This window comes from Prionailurus viverrinus, chromosome B1 (assembly GCF_022837055.1).
Source record: "Prionailurus viverrinus isolate Anna chromosome B1, UM_Priviv_1.0, whole genome shotgun sequence".
Taxonomy (NCBI): Eukaryota; Metazoa; Chordata; class Mammalia; order Carnivora; family Felidae; genus Prionailurus; species Prionailurus viverrinus.
Genome location: NC_062564.1, coordinates 84,794,503 through 84,812,008, shown reverse-complemented (window position 1 = coordinate 84,812,008; position 17,506 = coordinate 84,794,503).

The window sequence follows — 17,506 nt, the reverse complement described above, 5'->3', positions numbered from 1 at the left end:
AGTCTAGGTGCTGGGTAGCACAGACCAAAGAAAAGTAAAACTCCAGTACTGACATTCACATTTTTTTTTTAACAGCAAAACCTTTCAAACTGAATATAGATGTCAGACATTTCAGATGAAAAGTCCAAAAGCCAGGTGGACACATACACTAAAGTTTGGCAAGAGGTTAGAAGACACTTTGCTTTCCTCAAGGCCACAATTATCCCCTACAGTATTACCTTAGTGTTGTCTACTTCTTTGACCTCTTTATTTTTCTACTCTAAAATTACATTTCAGGCATCAGTGATATTCTAAGATATTAAAGAATGGGCTTGGCAATAATGTTTCCTAAGGTCATCAGAGCTCTGCTTTCCAGCATCAATCACATGAGAAGTTTATTAGCACCAAGATACTTTCTCATTAGGAAACATCCAAAAGAAAATATTTCTTAATGAATTTGAACCAGAGCTGGCATTGTTGGTCTTGAAGCAAATGAGACACTTTCAGCAGCCTCATTATGTGCAATTATCAATTTTGGAGGGATGGTATTAAGGCCTATCATTGGGCATACCCAAACATATGGATTTGCTACCTGCTGAGACCCTGGAGATTTTGATGCCCAGCTATCACCTGTTTCCATTACACAAACCTCATAATCATATTTGGTATTTCGCTCTTTGTGAAGCTGTCAAATTCTGGTTTGCTAAAGTAAAACTAGAACAAATATCTTATGTTTAGAGTCTGTTCTTTTCTTCATTTACTGCTCTACATATGTATTCTATATAACTGAACTAGAAAAGAGAGATTAAATGTATATTTACTCAATTCAAAAAACTCATACTAAATAACTATTAAGTGTCAGAAGTGCACTGAGAATTTAAAGCAATATGAAGATAACTATTTGCCTGTTTCTGCTTTCTGGAGCATGCAACTAGTGGCTGAGGAAAGACAAGATAACAGCAAGAAAGAAATGACAACTTTAGAGTTACAACTGTGTTTATAAATGTTCAAGGAAACAGAAATTCTTACCAATCTGGGGATGAAGAAGAAGGGATGGGAGGTAAGGAAATGGTTCATGGGAAAACGTGAGGTGGATGTTGAGGGAGAAGAAAGATTTTTGAAAACCTGAAGGAGACCTTCAAAAATGGAACAGAATGAGCATAGAGGCTGGAAACTCTGAGGTAGAATCTGCACCATTTCACTTTGAAGAACTATGGGAATTAGAGAACTGAAGGAAGAAAGGAGAGGAAATACGGGCTTAATCATATTGTAGAGGACACCAAGTTCAAAATGGAGGAAGCTGCATTTACGTTTGTCCAAAAGGGATTTATTGATGTTTTTTGAGGCAGCTAGTAACATGTAATAACATGACCAGAGATTTATTTATAAAGATTAATTTAAAATTCAGATTACTGGACAGTGAGAAGCAAGTTGTAAAAATCAAAGCAAGACCTAATGAAAGGCTGAACTCGATACTTGAAAGTCAAATTGAGAAGGAGGAAATTCTTTTTTTTTTAAATTTTTTTAAGTTTATTTATTTTGAGAAAGAGAGAGAGAGCACAAGCACGGGAGGATCAGAGAGTAGTAGAGACAGAATCCCAAGCAGGCTCTGCAACATTAGTGCAGAGTCCAATGCAGGGTTTGAACTCACAAACTGTGAGATCATGACCTGAGCCAAGATCAAGAGTAGGATGCTTAACCGACTGTGCCATCCAGGTGCCCCAAGGAGGAAATTCTTCTACATAGCAGTAGAGGAATCTAATATTTGTTAAATTATTGGATGTAGATATTGAGGAGAGGAAAGGAGTCAAAGATCAGTTTAAGATCATATATATATATATGTATATATATATATATATATTAAACTTAAATATATAAACTTAAATTTAATATCTTAAACTTAAATATATGTATATACACATATATATATAAATATATATATTTGGCTTAAATTATAGTAACATTAACAGATGCAGGACAGGGAAAAGTCTGGAATGGGGAATGAAGTTGACATGACTTAGATTAGGTTTTGATGTGTTGATTCTGAGATAATGTTGGATCATTCAGGCAAGAGTCTATAAATTTTATCAAGTAAAAATACTGATATTTTTATACATACCAAATCCATGCTTACAAATTTCATAACTATCATCATCATCATCATCACCATCAAATAAGTTATGAAATGCAAAATTGAACATATGAATATTACATGTGGACTCTTCCCTGGTGTCTTTAGAAATGAGGTGGTTCCCTTACAGCCTTGGCCTTCTGTTAGGTACCTCCCCAGCAAAAGGTGTATAAACTCATGAGACATATGCAAATATGTGGGTGTTGTGATTTCCTATATGTTCCTCTGTGTGGTCACTACCATGTTTTTATTCTGCTGTTGCTTTGAGACCTGTTGTTTCTAATAGGAGGAAGAAAACCAAGTACAATACAAATAAGCTTCAGGTTGTTGAAGTATCCAGGGACGAAAGTATCCTTCTGATGGTAATACAAGATGATGTGATTTTTTGCTTGAATTTTCTCTCTCTGCTCTCAGACAGGGACAAAGCTTAAAAGGACATCTTTTATCCAGGGCAAGATAGTTCTTCTCCAAAGATGAGCTATTTGTGTGACATCCTTTCCCAGTTGTCACTTTCCTTTGTGTCAGATTGGCACTAGCTGACAGAATCACTTAAACCATCCGATTCGAACATTCAAACACTGAATTAGGTAACTTTAGGTTGCCTTCCAATTCTGAGATTCTATCATTTTGAGAATCTATTAAATTTTATATTCTTGTGATAGTAACTGAGGTCATTTTTCAGAAAATGATAAACTGTCACAATTAAGAAAACAAATTCTTTAAAAAAAACCAAATTCTTATATCCATTAATGACGGGGTCTAATATTCTGAAGTATCATTTAGCATTTTTTATGTTAATGACTTTTCTGATGTAAGAGAAATATTTGATGCTTGGAGGAGAAAGAGCTATGGAAAGCAGCTGGTAATTTTGAAGGTTTAAATACAAAATATAAATATATATTTTATATGTTTGTGTATGTACCTATACACATATATTAGATTTAAGTGGAACAACAGCAATAATAAGTTTATGAATAATCATTAACTATCTTAAGATGAGAATAATGATAAGTTTTTCCTTAATGAATTGAAGACAAGAGGAAAGAATTTTTAACAAACCATTGGAGATTTCAATTTAGTATCTGAAAAAAAAATCTACTGGAAGACTAATGACATTGAAGTGAGTTCCAATGTGGCGATAGTTTTTCCCTAAAGATAATCTGAAATTGGAGTGAATGTTTTGCTGGGTGGTCGGATGAGAAGTTAGAGGCTGGGCAATTGTCCCACCCACTTCGGACTTATTCAAATACCTGTCAACGTCCAAACTGAAAACAGCTGTTAAAAGCCCTTTGCAAATGGAAGCAGATAAAAATAAATACAGTCTATGTTAAACATAATGCTACATGCAAATGTACATAATTTTTTATGACTTCTCATCATTTCCAACTATCACCATATCTGTATAGAAGACATATTTATTTTAAAGCATAGTGTGGTTTTATCCTATGTGATGTTTTTATTTATTTTTTTTTTTTATTTTTTTTTTTTTCTGAAATTTATTGACAAATTGGTTTCCATACAACACCCAGTGCTCATCCCAAAAGGTGCCCTCCTCAATACCCATCACCCACCCTCTCCTCCCTCCCACCCCCCATCAACCCTCAGTTTGTTCTCAGTTTTTAACAGTCTCTTATGCTTTGGCTCTCTCCCTTTCTAACCTCTTTTTTTTTTTTTTTCCTTCCCCTCCCCCATGGGTTCCTGTTAAGTTTCTCAGGATCCACATAAGAGTGAGACCATATGGTATCTGTCTTTCTCTGTATGGCTTATTTCACTTAGCATCACACTCTCCAGTTCCATCCACGTTGCTACAAAAGGCCATATTTCATTTTTTCTCATTGCCATGTAATATTCCATTGTGTATATAAACCACAATTTCTTTATCCATTCATCAGTTGATGGACATTTAGGCTCTTTCCATAATTTGGCTATTGTAGAGATCCTAAGGGGGACCCTGTGAGACAAAGTCCCAGAGACATCACTATAAGCATAAAACATACAGACATCACAATGACTCTAAACCCGTATCTTTCTATAATAACACTGAATGTAAATGGATTAAATGCGCCAACCAAAAGACATAGGGTATCAGAATGGATAAAAAAACAAGACCCATCTATTTGCTGTCTACAAGAGACTCATTTTAGACCTGAGGACACCTTTAGATTGAGAGTGAGGGGATGGAGAACTATTTATCATGCGACTGGAAGCCAAAGGAAAGCTGGAGTAGCCATACTTATATCAGACAAACTAGACTTTAAATTAAAGGCTGTAACAAGAGATGAAGAAGGACATTATATAATAGTTACAGGGTCTATCCTATGTGATGTTTTTAAACTAATTAATTAGGTAATCCAATAGACCTTTACTGATCCCTTCTAAATGCCAGGTACTTCTTCAGATATGGGCAATATAGCAGTGAAGAAACTATTCAAATAGCCTTGCCTTTAGGGAGATTACATGTTACTGAAGAGATGAGGCTAATAATTAAGAAGACAAAAAGTACAACATATGGTATGTTAGAGGGTGATAAATGTGAATGAAAGTAAAAGAAGTCTTCGAATAAGAAGTGTGTATATGTTGTGGGGAAATGTTATTACAATTTTAGGCAAGGTGGTAAAGGAAGGCCTTCCTAAGAATGTGGTAAAAACCTAGAAAATGAGGAAGGAAATCATGGATATGTGGGAGAAGAGCATTCCAGGCAAAGGGAACAATAATTGCAAGGGCCCTGAGGTGAAGATTTTGGAAATGAGAGAATGAGAGTGGCATGATTTTTTTTTTTAATGTTTTACTTATTTTGAGAGAGAAAGAGAGGGAGAGAGAGCAAGAAAGAGCAGGGAAGGGGCAGAAAGAGGGAGAGAGAGAATCTGAAGTGGGCTCCAGCAGAGACCCTGACGTGGGGCTCAAGCCCACGAACCGTGAGATCATGATCTAAGCTGACATTACTGAGCCACCCAGGAACCCTGACATGATCTAATTTATTTTTAAAGGATTGCCCTGCATGCTGTGGGTTGAGGACATGGCAAGGCAGGCAAAGGCAGAAGCAGAGAGCATAGTCCAGGGGCTATTTCCATAATTATAACGGGAGTCTTGGGTTGAGCCAGAATGACAGCCAGACACAAGTGTGGCCAAATATGGTCAGAGTATATTCTGAAGTAGGACTGCTGATGGGTTAGTTACAAGGTATGAGAGGAAGGGAAATTGAGTAACTGGAAGGGGGGCATTGCCCATAACTGGAATGGAGAAGACTGCAAGGGAAATGCATTTGGAAGAATGGTCTCAAGCTAAGTTTTGGACATTTTAAATTTCAGATGTGTATAAGTGGATGAAAGAAGTTTAGGGAGAGAAACAGAATTTTTGGCCCATGAATGACATTTAAAACTATGATTCTAAATGAGATTAGATGAAGTTACCTAGACACTGAGTACAAGATAGCCAGTTCCCTAGGGCATCCAAGCATTAAGAGATCAGAGATGAGGAGGAAATGTAAGCCAGTGAGGCAGGCAGAAAATGAATGACATATCCAGAAAAGGAAGAAAGCATATGGAACAGGAGGAAGTGATGAGCTGTGGCAAATGCTGCTTGTTGGTCAAGTTGGCAAGGATGACAAATTGACCACTGGATTTAGCACATTGTAGGAAATTAGTGACTTTACTAAAAAGTCAAAACAAGACAAAACAAAAAACTTTGGTGTGGGAGTAAGGATGAAAGACTAATTAGATATCTAAAAGATATTAAATTTGAAACTCTATGATTGGTTGCTGTTTATTAACTCAAAGCCTTTGAAAAGTTTGAGAAGGTACTTGAACAATATTGTAAGTGAGAAAATAAACAATCATTATAAATGATACACATTAATGAGTAGCCATCCACCAGCTAGAAATATGATGAGGAAAGAGAGTAGATATGGAAATGATGTCTGGAAAAAGACGACAAAATGGTGCCTCCTGGAATTCACATGGTTGGCATATATTGGCCCATGATTTCCGTTTATGCAGTGACACAGAGTCTGATATTAGCATGGAACCTGGAATCAAATTCATCTACTAAGCTTGGCTGGAAGTAGCAGTTTTAAATTTTCCCAGGTTGAGTTGAGTTTGGAATTTGAGATCACAACCAACCAAGAGTTATATTGGTGTACTCGCATACTTCCAGAAATCACTGAGGAAACCAGCCTACATTCAGTACAATGTTCATGTCTCATTAAAAAGAAATAAAGAAAAGAAAAGAAAGAAAGGAAGGAAGGAAGGAAGATATGTATGAACAAGTTAGAAAGTTATGTTCTACTCAAAGATGAGAAAAAATTAAAATTAGCAATGTTCAAAAGACAAAATCAAATTAACAAATATTTGTTCAGTATCTACTATTGGGAGGGCAATGTAATAATGCCATATGGAATACAAATATCATTCAGTATGTCACATTGAAGATTTTGTCTTCAATGATCTTCAAGTCTATTTGGGGGGAAAAAAAGCCAGGGTGGGGGCACTGGGGTGGTTCAGTTCGTTAAGCTTCTAACTCTTGATTTTGGCTCAGGTCACGATCTCATGGTTTATGAGTTCGAGCCCCACTTCAGGCTCCACACTGGCGGTGCAGAGCCTGCTTGGGACTCTCTCTCTTTCTCTCTGACCCTCCCCTGCTTGTGAGCATATGGACTCTCTTTCCCTCTTAACATAAATAAGAAAAAAAAAATTAAGGAAAAAGAGAAGACCAAATGCTAAATAACCACATGTGATTAAAAATGTAAAGAGAAGGGGAGCCTGGGTGGCTCAATCGGTTAAGCGTCCGACTTTGGCTCACAGTTTGTGAGTTCATGCACCGCATTGGGCTCTGTGCTGACAGCTCAGAGCTGGAGCCTGCTTCAGATTTTGTGTCTCCCTCTCTCTCTGACCCTCCCCTGCTCACACTGTGTCTCTCTCTGTCTCTTAAAGATAATAATAAATATTAAAAAATTAAAAAAAATATATAAAGAGAAAAACCTAATAGCTGTCATGAGGTAACACATGGTTGATAATACAATCAAGGGGACTTTCAGTATTATAGAATGCTTCCAAAAGGAAGCACTGATTCAGTTTAGTAGGCTTTGTGAAATAGGTCAAATTTTGTTCAGATATTAGACACAGTCACTCTTCCTGATACTCACCATCAAATAGGGGGAAACATATGAACAAAAAATGTCAACATAAATGCTGACCAAAACTATAAAAGTATATGATTAGAGCAAATAACTTTATTAAAAGGATTAAGGAAAGGTTTCATAGATCCAGAGTTTTGAATTGAGATTTAAAGGATAGATAACATCTAGAATGGTAAACCAGAGACAAAAATAGCCCCAAGTTTTTTCACAGGACTCTACACAAAGCAAGTATTTATGGAAAATAATTGCACATTGGAAGGGCATGATAAAATTAATATTGTAGAATTATTTTTTGATAATGGTGTTGCCATCAATAAACCAAAGAGAGAAGAGATTTGTAATAGGACATCAGAAAAAACACTTAGTACTTGTCTTTAGTTAAATATTACACAAATGCCAAGTATATTGGTGAACATTATGTTTGTCTACTTCAGTAAAACATATGTCCATGGGCTTATAAAATATATTACAATGTATTTACAAAAATTACCGGCAAATGCTACCTTTTCCATATGCTAGATGGCACTTTACTTACATTACAAATATGGTATTTAGGGGCTAGTAGCTGTGCCTGAATTGTTACCCTTGCAGACAAATATGCCATCCAAAGTATACTTTTAAAAAAGTTGAAGCCATGAATCATAGTGAGAACATGTCAAATATACTTAACTCATTAATGAGGGAACCAGTGGAATAACTAAAGTGCATCAAAAAGCATCAAAGAGATTTACATTGTTAACTTAGAAAGGAATACTGAAATATAAGTTAGACACAGAACTCATTAATATACTATAGATCAATAAAATGGTAAACTTTTCTATCAGACAGCAATCATTGCATCTCTAGCAGACAAACTCTCTGATAACAAACAGAAAAAAAAAAATCTGGATAAAACCTTGTTAAAGTGAACATATAATTGCCCAGAGTCCAGACCTAATCATGAGCAAATACTGAATCAATCTAGAGCATATCACATAGGGAAATAATCTTCAGGTAGGTCTATTAGACAATGCTCCAGTATAACATTGAAAAGGCATGCAGTCATCCTCTTTCCTTATTTACACATTTTAGGGTAGTTGTAAACAAACTTTCCTTGTGATTTTAAATAATCATTAGAGATGATATTGTTTATCACAAAAAGGCTGGCCTCATATTTCATTTACATAGATTCAGCAAGCAGTATGAAGTGACATGTGTTCATGTCCTTTCAGAATGGTCATCAAATCTAGAGTCATACTGAGTTGGAAAACTACTGAGTCACAGAATCAAATTCTATGTGGAGGTTTCAGAAGACTATCGGATTGAAATTCTAAAAGTTCCTATTATTTGCTCTTCTTTCTCAAGTTTAGGAACAAAACACAAGAGATTCATCTCTACCAAGTTTTGCTTTTGGTACATGAAACATTGGTGAATTTCTTTCTTTTTGAGGTCTTCAAACTCTGCTGAGGTTCCTGAACTATCAGGAACTATCTTAATATCCTTATAGAAGAGTCTCTATTATCAGGCCAGTATCCTGGAAGGGTTTTGTAGACATTGGACACAAACCAGTTACAACCTCTTTTCCCTTAATGGTTGACTTTTCTTATATATATGAATGCATGAAATTTATTCTCAGATATAATACTCTAATCACATTCTTTACTGTATAGCTTATTTACCTAATTATATTATGGTTAAAAAGGACAGAATTCTAGTGAACCTATGTAAATAACTACATTGCCATGAAAAGTATGGCATCTGTTCCTATTCATTGATGAGTCAGTGAATAAAAACCATATTTAAAAATTATTATTTTAATTTGCAAAAGCATATTCTACTAATATACCCATAAAAAACAGTACATTAAAAATATTACCAACAATATTCAAAAATGAATAATCACAATTAGATTTATCTTATAAGTTCATTCAGTCCTACTTAATCAATTATTTTTCCACCGGATCTTGATCAGCAGTCTGCTTTCATGAAGTTGTATGCTTCTTGATTAAAAAGAGCTTTTGAAATCTTGAATGGGTCCCCTGGTAAAATCTAATAGTTATCTAAGTGATGTTAGCTTAGAAGCCTGTGCTTAAAAATCTATCCCTGGAAGTATCAGTAATGAATACAGTATTTTCTCTGAGGCCCGAAGAACATGCTTCATTTTTGAGGACCACATTTCTAGACTGTAGCTTATAATGAGCCTTTAGGCAAACATGAAAGGAAAGTATAAGCCATCTGTTGATGGTAAGACTAAATGACAGTGATTAATTTCTTACATCAGCAACATTATGAAATTGAATGGGAGTAAAATTCTCTGTTGGTTATAACACATAATGGTATCTTGAGGATTTGATCTAGATTTCTCCTGAGGGTAAAACATTATGAACAATGAGGTCATTGCCTCAATCCTGAAGACTTCCAACTTTTTCTGTAATGTGGATAGTATCTGAAACATATTTGTGTTAATGGTATTTTCCTGTACAAAACTAACTGAGGAAAGGCATATTTTTTCCTGATCTGATAGTTTTTCCCAAGCAGCTCTTACAGTAGTGTTGAACTAATTAAGAAATATTGAGCACATCAAACAACCTAATTATTATTAGTATTCCTCCTTTAATAAGATGAAAGGATCTTTGCAGGTACCCAGGGACTTCTACAAAACCCCAAACATTATTTAGGTATTAAAGATATCTTGAAACAATACTTTTCTGAATCTAGTATGTGATTTTAGGAGAGCAAAATCAAAAGAGTTATCAAAGGAGATAAGACAATTAAGATAGGAACATAGGTGCCTAAGAAAAATAAATGGTCGTAGCCTGCCTACCTATTAATCACAACGTCAAAAGAATATTTTTAAAATAACATAACAAAAGGAAACCTAATTGTAAGATATCTGCTCTTTCAGAAGTAACTTTTATTCTTTGTCTATTTAAAAAAATAATCAAGGGCATTATTACAAAGGCAGCAGAACAAACAAAAAGTTATTCTTTTAAGGTACAGAGTCTCTGTTGTTTGAAAAATTGCACAAAAGCTAAAGAGTAACCTTTTATTATTTCTTGTTAAGAGTTGCTGAACACTTCATGACCAATTTCTCATTTTAGCAGAGAGAAAATCTAAGTTCTGGGACTGCATTAATATAATCTTTGGCAGTAAAGGACTCACAACCTTTTCCCCCCTTTATGAATAAACCCATCAAAATTGCACCAACACATTCATTGCTTCTTTATAGACACATGCTTTTTGGGTATTATAATCCAAGCCAAAGAAAATTACTTTCCTCAACCCACAGTTGGCTATAAACACATTTTGTCATTCACTATATTCTTTCATATTCTGGAGCAACTTGACATTTTATTTTAGGACAAAACTATTCTCTATTTCCTTTAAACAAAACAAAACAACAACAACAGAACAAATACACAGTTGTGTTTATTTTCTATTCGTTTTCTGCATAGATTCTCACCCATCCATGTTAATCACAACTTTAAACCAAAGTGGCAAGTTCTACCTCACAGCAAAAAATGTAAAGTAGATAATTGAAAACTGTCTGCCTCATACAAAAATGTCAGCAGATCAGGGAAGCTCATAAGTACACATTATACAACCTCTAAGGTTGACTTCCTTTTACATTCTTTTTTTTTTAAGGGATATAAAATCTTTATTTATTTTTTAAATATAATTTATTGTCAAATTGGTTTCCATACACACTAAGTGCTCATCCCAACAGGTGCCCTCCTCAATGCCCATCGCCCACTTTCCCCTCTCCCCCACCACCACCCCCTATCAACTCTCAGTTTGTTCTCAGTATTTAAGAGTCTCTTATGTATGGTTTGCCTCCTTCCCTCTCTGTAACTTTTTTTTCCCCCTTTGCCTCCCCCATGGTCTTCTGTTAAGTTTCTCAGGATCCACATAAGAGTGAAAACATATGGTATCTGTCTTTCTCTGCCTGACTTATTTCGCTTAGCATAATACTATTTTTGCCACTTTAAGAACGTAAAAAAGAAATAGACTTTCCTTTTCATTCTTAAAGTGGCAAAAATAAAAATGCTCAGTAACATGTCTCAAAGGTATAGACAATTTTTAATTTTTTAAAATAAAAAGTATGTTTGGTGACCAAATTTTCAGTGTTCTGTGTTACTTGGATATAATACATGCATAACCTATTAATTAATTCTGATGTTAATCAAGGTCTCAAATTTAACTAAAGATCTTGGAAATTTTATTTAAGTTGACAAAAAAATCCTAATAATTATTTATATTTAAAAGTTTGCCAGTATTATAATACAATTAATTGAACACATTATTTTATATCTTTCAGTCTTAAAATTTATATAGAAGAATATTAGTTAATCTGAGCAATAAACCAGTACAGAATTTTAGTGCATTCATATTAGCAGCCTCTTCATGAGAAAACAAACCAAAACCTAAAAAAAAAAAAAAAAAAAAAAAAAAAAAAAAGTTTTTCTTACCCCTTACAGTGATAAAAATCAGGAAAAAGGCATAAAGCTGTTTTTAAAACCCCAGATATCCAACCTATTTCATTTTTTCCTAAGGATTCATTTTGAGCATGTGAACTTGAATTAGTATATAAAAATACTTCTGAGGGGCGCCTGGGTGGCTAAGTTGGCTGAGCATCGGACTTCGGCTAGGTCATGAACTCACAGTCAGTGAGTTCGATCCCTGCATGGGGCTCTGTGCTGACAGTTTGGAGCCTGGAGCCTGCTTCAGATTCTGTGTCTCCCTCTCTCTCTGCCCCTCCCCTCCTCATGCTCTGTCTCTCTCTGTCTCAAAAATAAATAAAAACATTAAAAAAATTTTTTTAAATACTTCTGAGCCAATAGTTTCTGAGAGAAAGTTTTTTTTCTTTTTAAGAGCCTGTGATTCCTAATCAGGAGACTAGATGCTGGAGAGGATGTGGAGAAATGGCAACTCTCTTGCACTGTTGGTAGGAATGCAAACTGGTGCAGCCACTCTGGAAAACAGTGTGGAGGTTCCTCAAAAAATTAAAAGTAGATCTACCCTCTGACCCAGCAATAGTACTGCTAGGAATTTACCCAAGGGATACAGGAGTACTGATGCATAGGGACACTTGTACCCCAATGTTTATAGCAGCACTTTCAACAAGAGCCAAACTATGGAAAGAGCCTAAATGTCCATCAACTGATGAATGAATAAATAAATTGTGGCTTATATATACAATGGAATACTACTTGGCAATGCGAAAGACTGAAATCTGGCCTTTTGTAGCAACGTGGATGGAACTGGAGAGTGTTATGTTAAGTGAAATAAGTCATACAGAGAAAGACAGATACCACATGTTTTCACTCTTATGTGGATCCTGAGAAACTTAATAGAAAGTCATGGGGAGGGTAAGGGGAAAAATAAAAGGTTAGAGAGGAAGGGAGCCAAAGCATAAGAGACTCTTAAAAACTGAGATAAACTGAGGATTGATGGGGAGTGGGAGGGAGTGGTGGGTGGGTGATGGGTATTGAGGGCACCTGTTGGGATGAGCACTGGGTGTTGTATGGAAACCAATTTGACAATAAATTTCATATTTAAAAAAAAGAGCCTGTGATTCCTGGTTTGAACCACAGGACATGGAAGATTATTTGTGTAACTATTTTCTCAATTTCTCAAAGATGATACATATCTAGTACTGTTGTAGGTATATCAGAGAGAAGTTAATTCATTATATACAAGAAGATGCCTTAGGGAATTAGGTTTAATTGTCTGGTGGGGGGGAGGAACCAATAAGAGTACATAAAAAGTAATAATAGAAATTTTACCTTTCCCTCCCCCCCAAGAATCCTTGTATTTTCTTATATTTATATAAGCCTTATGTTTTTTTTAAATATGAAATTTATTGTCAAATTGGTTTCCATATAACACCCAGTGCTCATCCCAACAGGTGCCCTTCTCAATGCCCATCACCCACTTTCCCCTCCCTCCCACCCCCCATCAACCCTCAGATAAACCTTATGTTTTATAATATTCTTTTGATGACAGAACACACATGACACTCAGATGAAAGATACTTAAAGTTCCAAACGAGAGAAGGCTGTCAGGGGGAGCCACACAGGAGGTTATATCTGGGGACATGTGGAATCAAGCTGGAGCTGTAAGGAGGAGCTTAAATATGGCAAACCTGGCAGGTTACCTATATTTCATGAGCTTTCTGTGGATTGGGTAATTTGAAAAGTGTTGGCAGGCTTTGGGGCAGAGAGGCTGTTCCTGGTTGTCTGGTAGCTGGTCCCAAAGTGATTGGGAAGGCTATATTCTGGCCTGGAGTTTGAGAACCCTCCAAAGAAGTGGTTGATACATGGGAGCCACCCAGGAGCCCCAATGGATTCTCCATTTCTTTAGAAGGGCCTACTTCGGGGATTGACGTTGGCTGACATGTTTATTATTAATTGTTAAGGGTATTAAGTGCCCAAGGCACTGAGCTCTGCCTAGATTGTTCATAGAAACAATGTGATTTATGATGAACACGTGCTTTTCTTCTGGGAGTATGGGGTTCTGGTCATTGTGGCTAGTGGTGCAAGTAGACAGTATTTACATTACCAGCTTCCAATAAAAACTCTCAGCTAGGTCTTAAGCAGGCGTCCCTGTACAGAAAGACTCCATACATGTTGCTTCAGCTTATTGCTGAAAGAAGAAGCATTTTCTGTGTAACCCTGGTGAGAAAGAACTTTGGAAGCTGTGCCTGGATCCCTCCAGATCCCATGATGAGACTTTTTCACTTGCCGGTTCTGCTATGTGTCATTTCACTATTAAAAACACTGCCATATGTATAATGAAGGCCCTTAGAGTCCTGTGAGTCCTAGTGAATCACCGAACATGTGAGTGAGCAGAGGACACCCAAAACATGTGTAAACAACTGACTACAAACCAGATCTCCTGTAGTCTCTCCCCATTAGAGAATAGATGCCCAGCATTTCAGTAGAGGTCACCAAAACTAGATTCTTAAATATTGTCACCACTTAATAGGGAATAACTTGTTGACTTTGGGTGGGCCAGAAGCAGAACCAAAGTTGGCCATGAACCAGAAATAAAAACAAAACAGCACAGGGAAAACAGCTAGGGGAAAATAAGTCAGCAAAGTTTCTGGGCAGGCTGGTGTGGGCCCCACATCACCAACCATACCATTATCAGCCCTAAGATGACCAGGAACCCGCTCCCTACATAGCTCAGCCCCAGACCATGGAGGGGAAGGAGAAGGCTGTCTGTTTGCCCTACTCCCTTCACCTCAGAAGGCCCTTCTGACAGTCTGTCATCTGACAGCCACCCATCTGTCCTCTGTCTGGGCCAACCAACTGCCAAAGGTCCCCTCCAGCAGAGCCTGTAGTGGGCAACGAGAGTCCATGCCCAGGAGCTCCTGCCCCAGTTCCAGCCTTGGGCAAACCCACCAGTTTGTGGTAACCCCCTGACATGTACTCTGGACTTTTTGTTTCTATTGCCACTTCTGACTCCCTTTGGAGGAGCAAACTGAAGTAGATCCAATGTTGCTTCAAGGATCACTTGAATATCAGGTTTCCATAATCCACAGAGAAAAGCATGCTGAAATAGGTGTTATAAGGGAGAAACAAAACAGGTTAATGTCCTACAGGGCAATAAAGCTATAACCTTTGGAGTTTTCTGACAGAAATATTTTATATCCCTTCCAAACAAAAAGTAACATGTAACTTCAGAGAATCGGGCCCTTAGTCAGCGGTATATGGTGAACTCAAACAAAGGTGCATCCCTAGAGGATGACATAATTCAAGTGAATCTGTTAGGCAATGCTCCAATATGAGATTAAAAAGACAGAGTCATCCTTTTGCTCTTTTTTGAAGTTTCAGATGATTTTTCTTATCAAAATGATGACAAAAATATCAATAATAAACAATTATATAGTTAGTAGTATACCAAAGAGCATATACAGTTATAAATGGGAAACCTATTTAAATCAGAAATAATATTTACTTATGCAATCATAATTTTAACATTGAGAACTTATGGCAAAAGATCATTTGATTCATTCAAATGAATTAGTTGTATTTATGAAAAGATTGTGCCATGGAGATACTATAGTAACACTGGAATAAAATGATGGGTAGTACATTTTTCAGGGAGGATGGATCATGCTGTATTCTTTTTAATTAAACCAATGGAAGAGACTTGTGCTACTTTGAGGTGTAAAGTGTCATGGAAAAGGATTCTTCCACAGGATGAGAACTGTAGCTTTGTAAGATTCTCTTTCTGTGAAATAATGGAGATCATTACTATACATTAACACAATTGATACTGTAATCTGCAACACCTATGCCATGCTGCCATGATTCCTCAGAAATGAAAACAGTTTTCAATTAGTGTATGCTAGATAAGATCAAGCTGAATGGCCTGGAAGAAAGAAGGAGAAGTCAATGAACATGTTTTACAAAAATAAGGGCTCTGTGCTGGTGCACTATGGAAAAAACCTTGATAAAACAAGTGGGTTGATTTAGCATTTATGACCCTGGATATCTCATAAAGTCTCCAGAAACTGAATTGAAGTCTAATAAATTATTTTTAAAAGGGACTATTTGACTTTCCTTGCACCAGATGACAGAGTATGATGCCTGTGAAATGGAGGGCTCATCACATGTGAGCTAGCTACAGCTTGCTAGGAGATTAATATTGCTCTTGTTACTTTCTATACTTAGTTATGGACTAGTATCATCTTACACATTTCACAGATAAGTGAGAGAGCACTGAGAAAAGATTAGTAGTCACCAGGAGTTAAGGAGAGGGGTGGAGATGGGAGGGAACTTGGTGTAGCTTATACTAGGACAACTTGGGGAGTATTTGTGGTATAGGAAATATACTGAACTGTAATGACCTTAACAGTGTCAATGTCCATACCTTGGTTGTAATACTGTACTATAGTTTGCAAAATGTTACCATTAGAAGAAACTGGGCAAAGGGAACTGGGGATCTCTCTGTATGACTTCTTACTCCTGCATGGAAATATATGATCACAGCAGAATAAAAAGTTTAATTAAAAATTATGGAGCAATATTTCAGGTTAAGATAGTATCATAGGTCTAAGTCCAGGGAAAACCAAATAAACAGCAATAGCAACAATGAAAAAAAGAGGCAAAAGAGAGAACTTCAGAAAATGATCTTAAAACTCCTGGTGTGACCAGGATTATTTTGAAGCCTTCTATAGGGATGCAACTTTTACCTGGAGAAAGAAACAGCCAGGTGAGGCTGTGGAAGGATACAGTTTAAAAGAGCTGTTGTAGCTCTGCTTTTGTTTCTCCCTTGACATTGCCTAGGGACTAACAGTGCCTTGTCCTTGCACCTGCTGCTATTCAAATTCCAGTGGAGCTGTCATCAGAAGTAAATCCATGTCAGATGAGAAGCCTTGTAGCTATAAGGATCAGATTTTAAAACAACAACAACAACAACAACAACAACAAATAAACCAAAATCTACTTTTAGATAGTTACTTCCCCTACCAAATTTTCTAAGAGCTGGTGAATTACAACTTAAAGAGACATTTATTCTAATATGCTTATCTCTAAGAAATGAAATAATTTGTTGGGGGGGGATTAGGAGTGTTTTATTTTTATATTTTTCTTAGAGACCTTAGGTCTCTCTATCTAGGGCTCATTTATGCATCATCCATGAGGTCAGTGGGGCTCACTGGACTGGAAATGGCTTTCCTCCAACATGTGCTGGCTGACAGTGTAGCCAGTACCTTTATGGAGAAATGAGCTCACAGGCCAAAATAAAACTTTTGAAGATTCCAAAAGTGTTTCAGAAGTGTTAAAAAACAAAATTCAACTGAGGAAATTTGAAAATATAATAGGCTGTATTTAATGATTCATGAATTGGACAGCACCCCATCTGGCAAGCAGAAAAGAGCTCCAAGGAGCTGAAAGAAAATAGAAGATTGTTATAGGCAGAAATGGGGCAAGAGAAGGAAATAATTAACAAAAGGAAAGAAGGATTGTGTTAAAATAAATAAAAACAAATAAGGATCAGCCTTAAAAGTTCCCTGAGCACACAAAACCAGTTTAGTCATAGCAATAAAGCTTAAACTGAGTTTATTTTGCAAGACTAACTTGACCTGGGTCATTTCTTGCTTATGTCTCTGGGAATCATAAACAAATCTTGAAATGTTTCCCAGGGTTGATATAATGTCATTAAAAAAAATTCTAATATTATAACCAATTATAGTGAAAAATAAACAGTCACTACTTCCTCATTGTATAAGCTGCTTGTAATGATATACCCCTGAGCCTCATTCCATGTTTCGA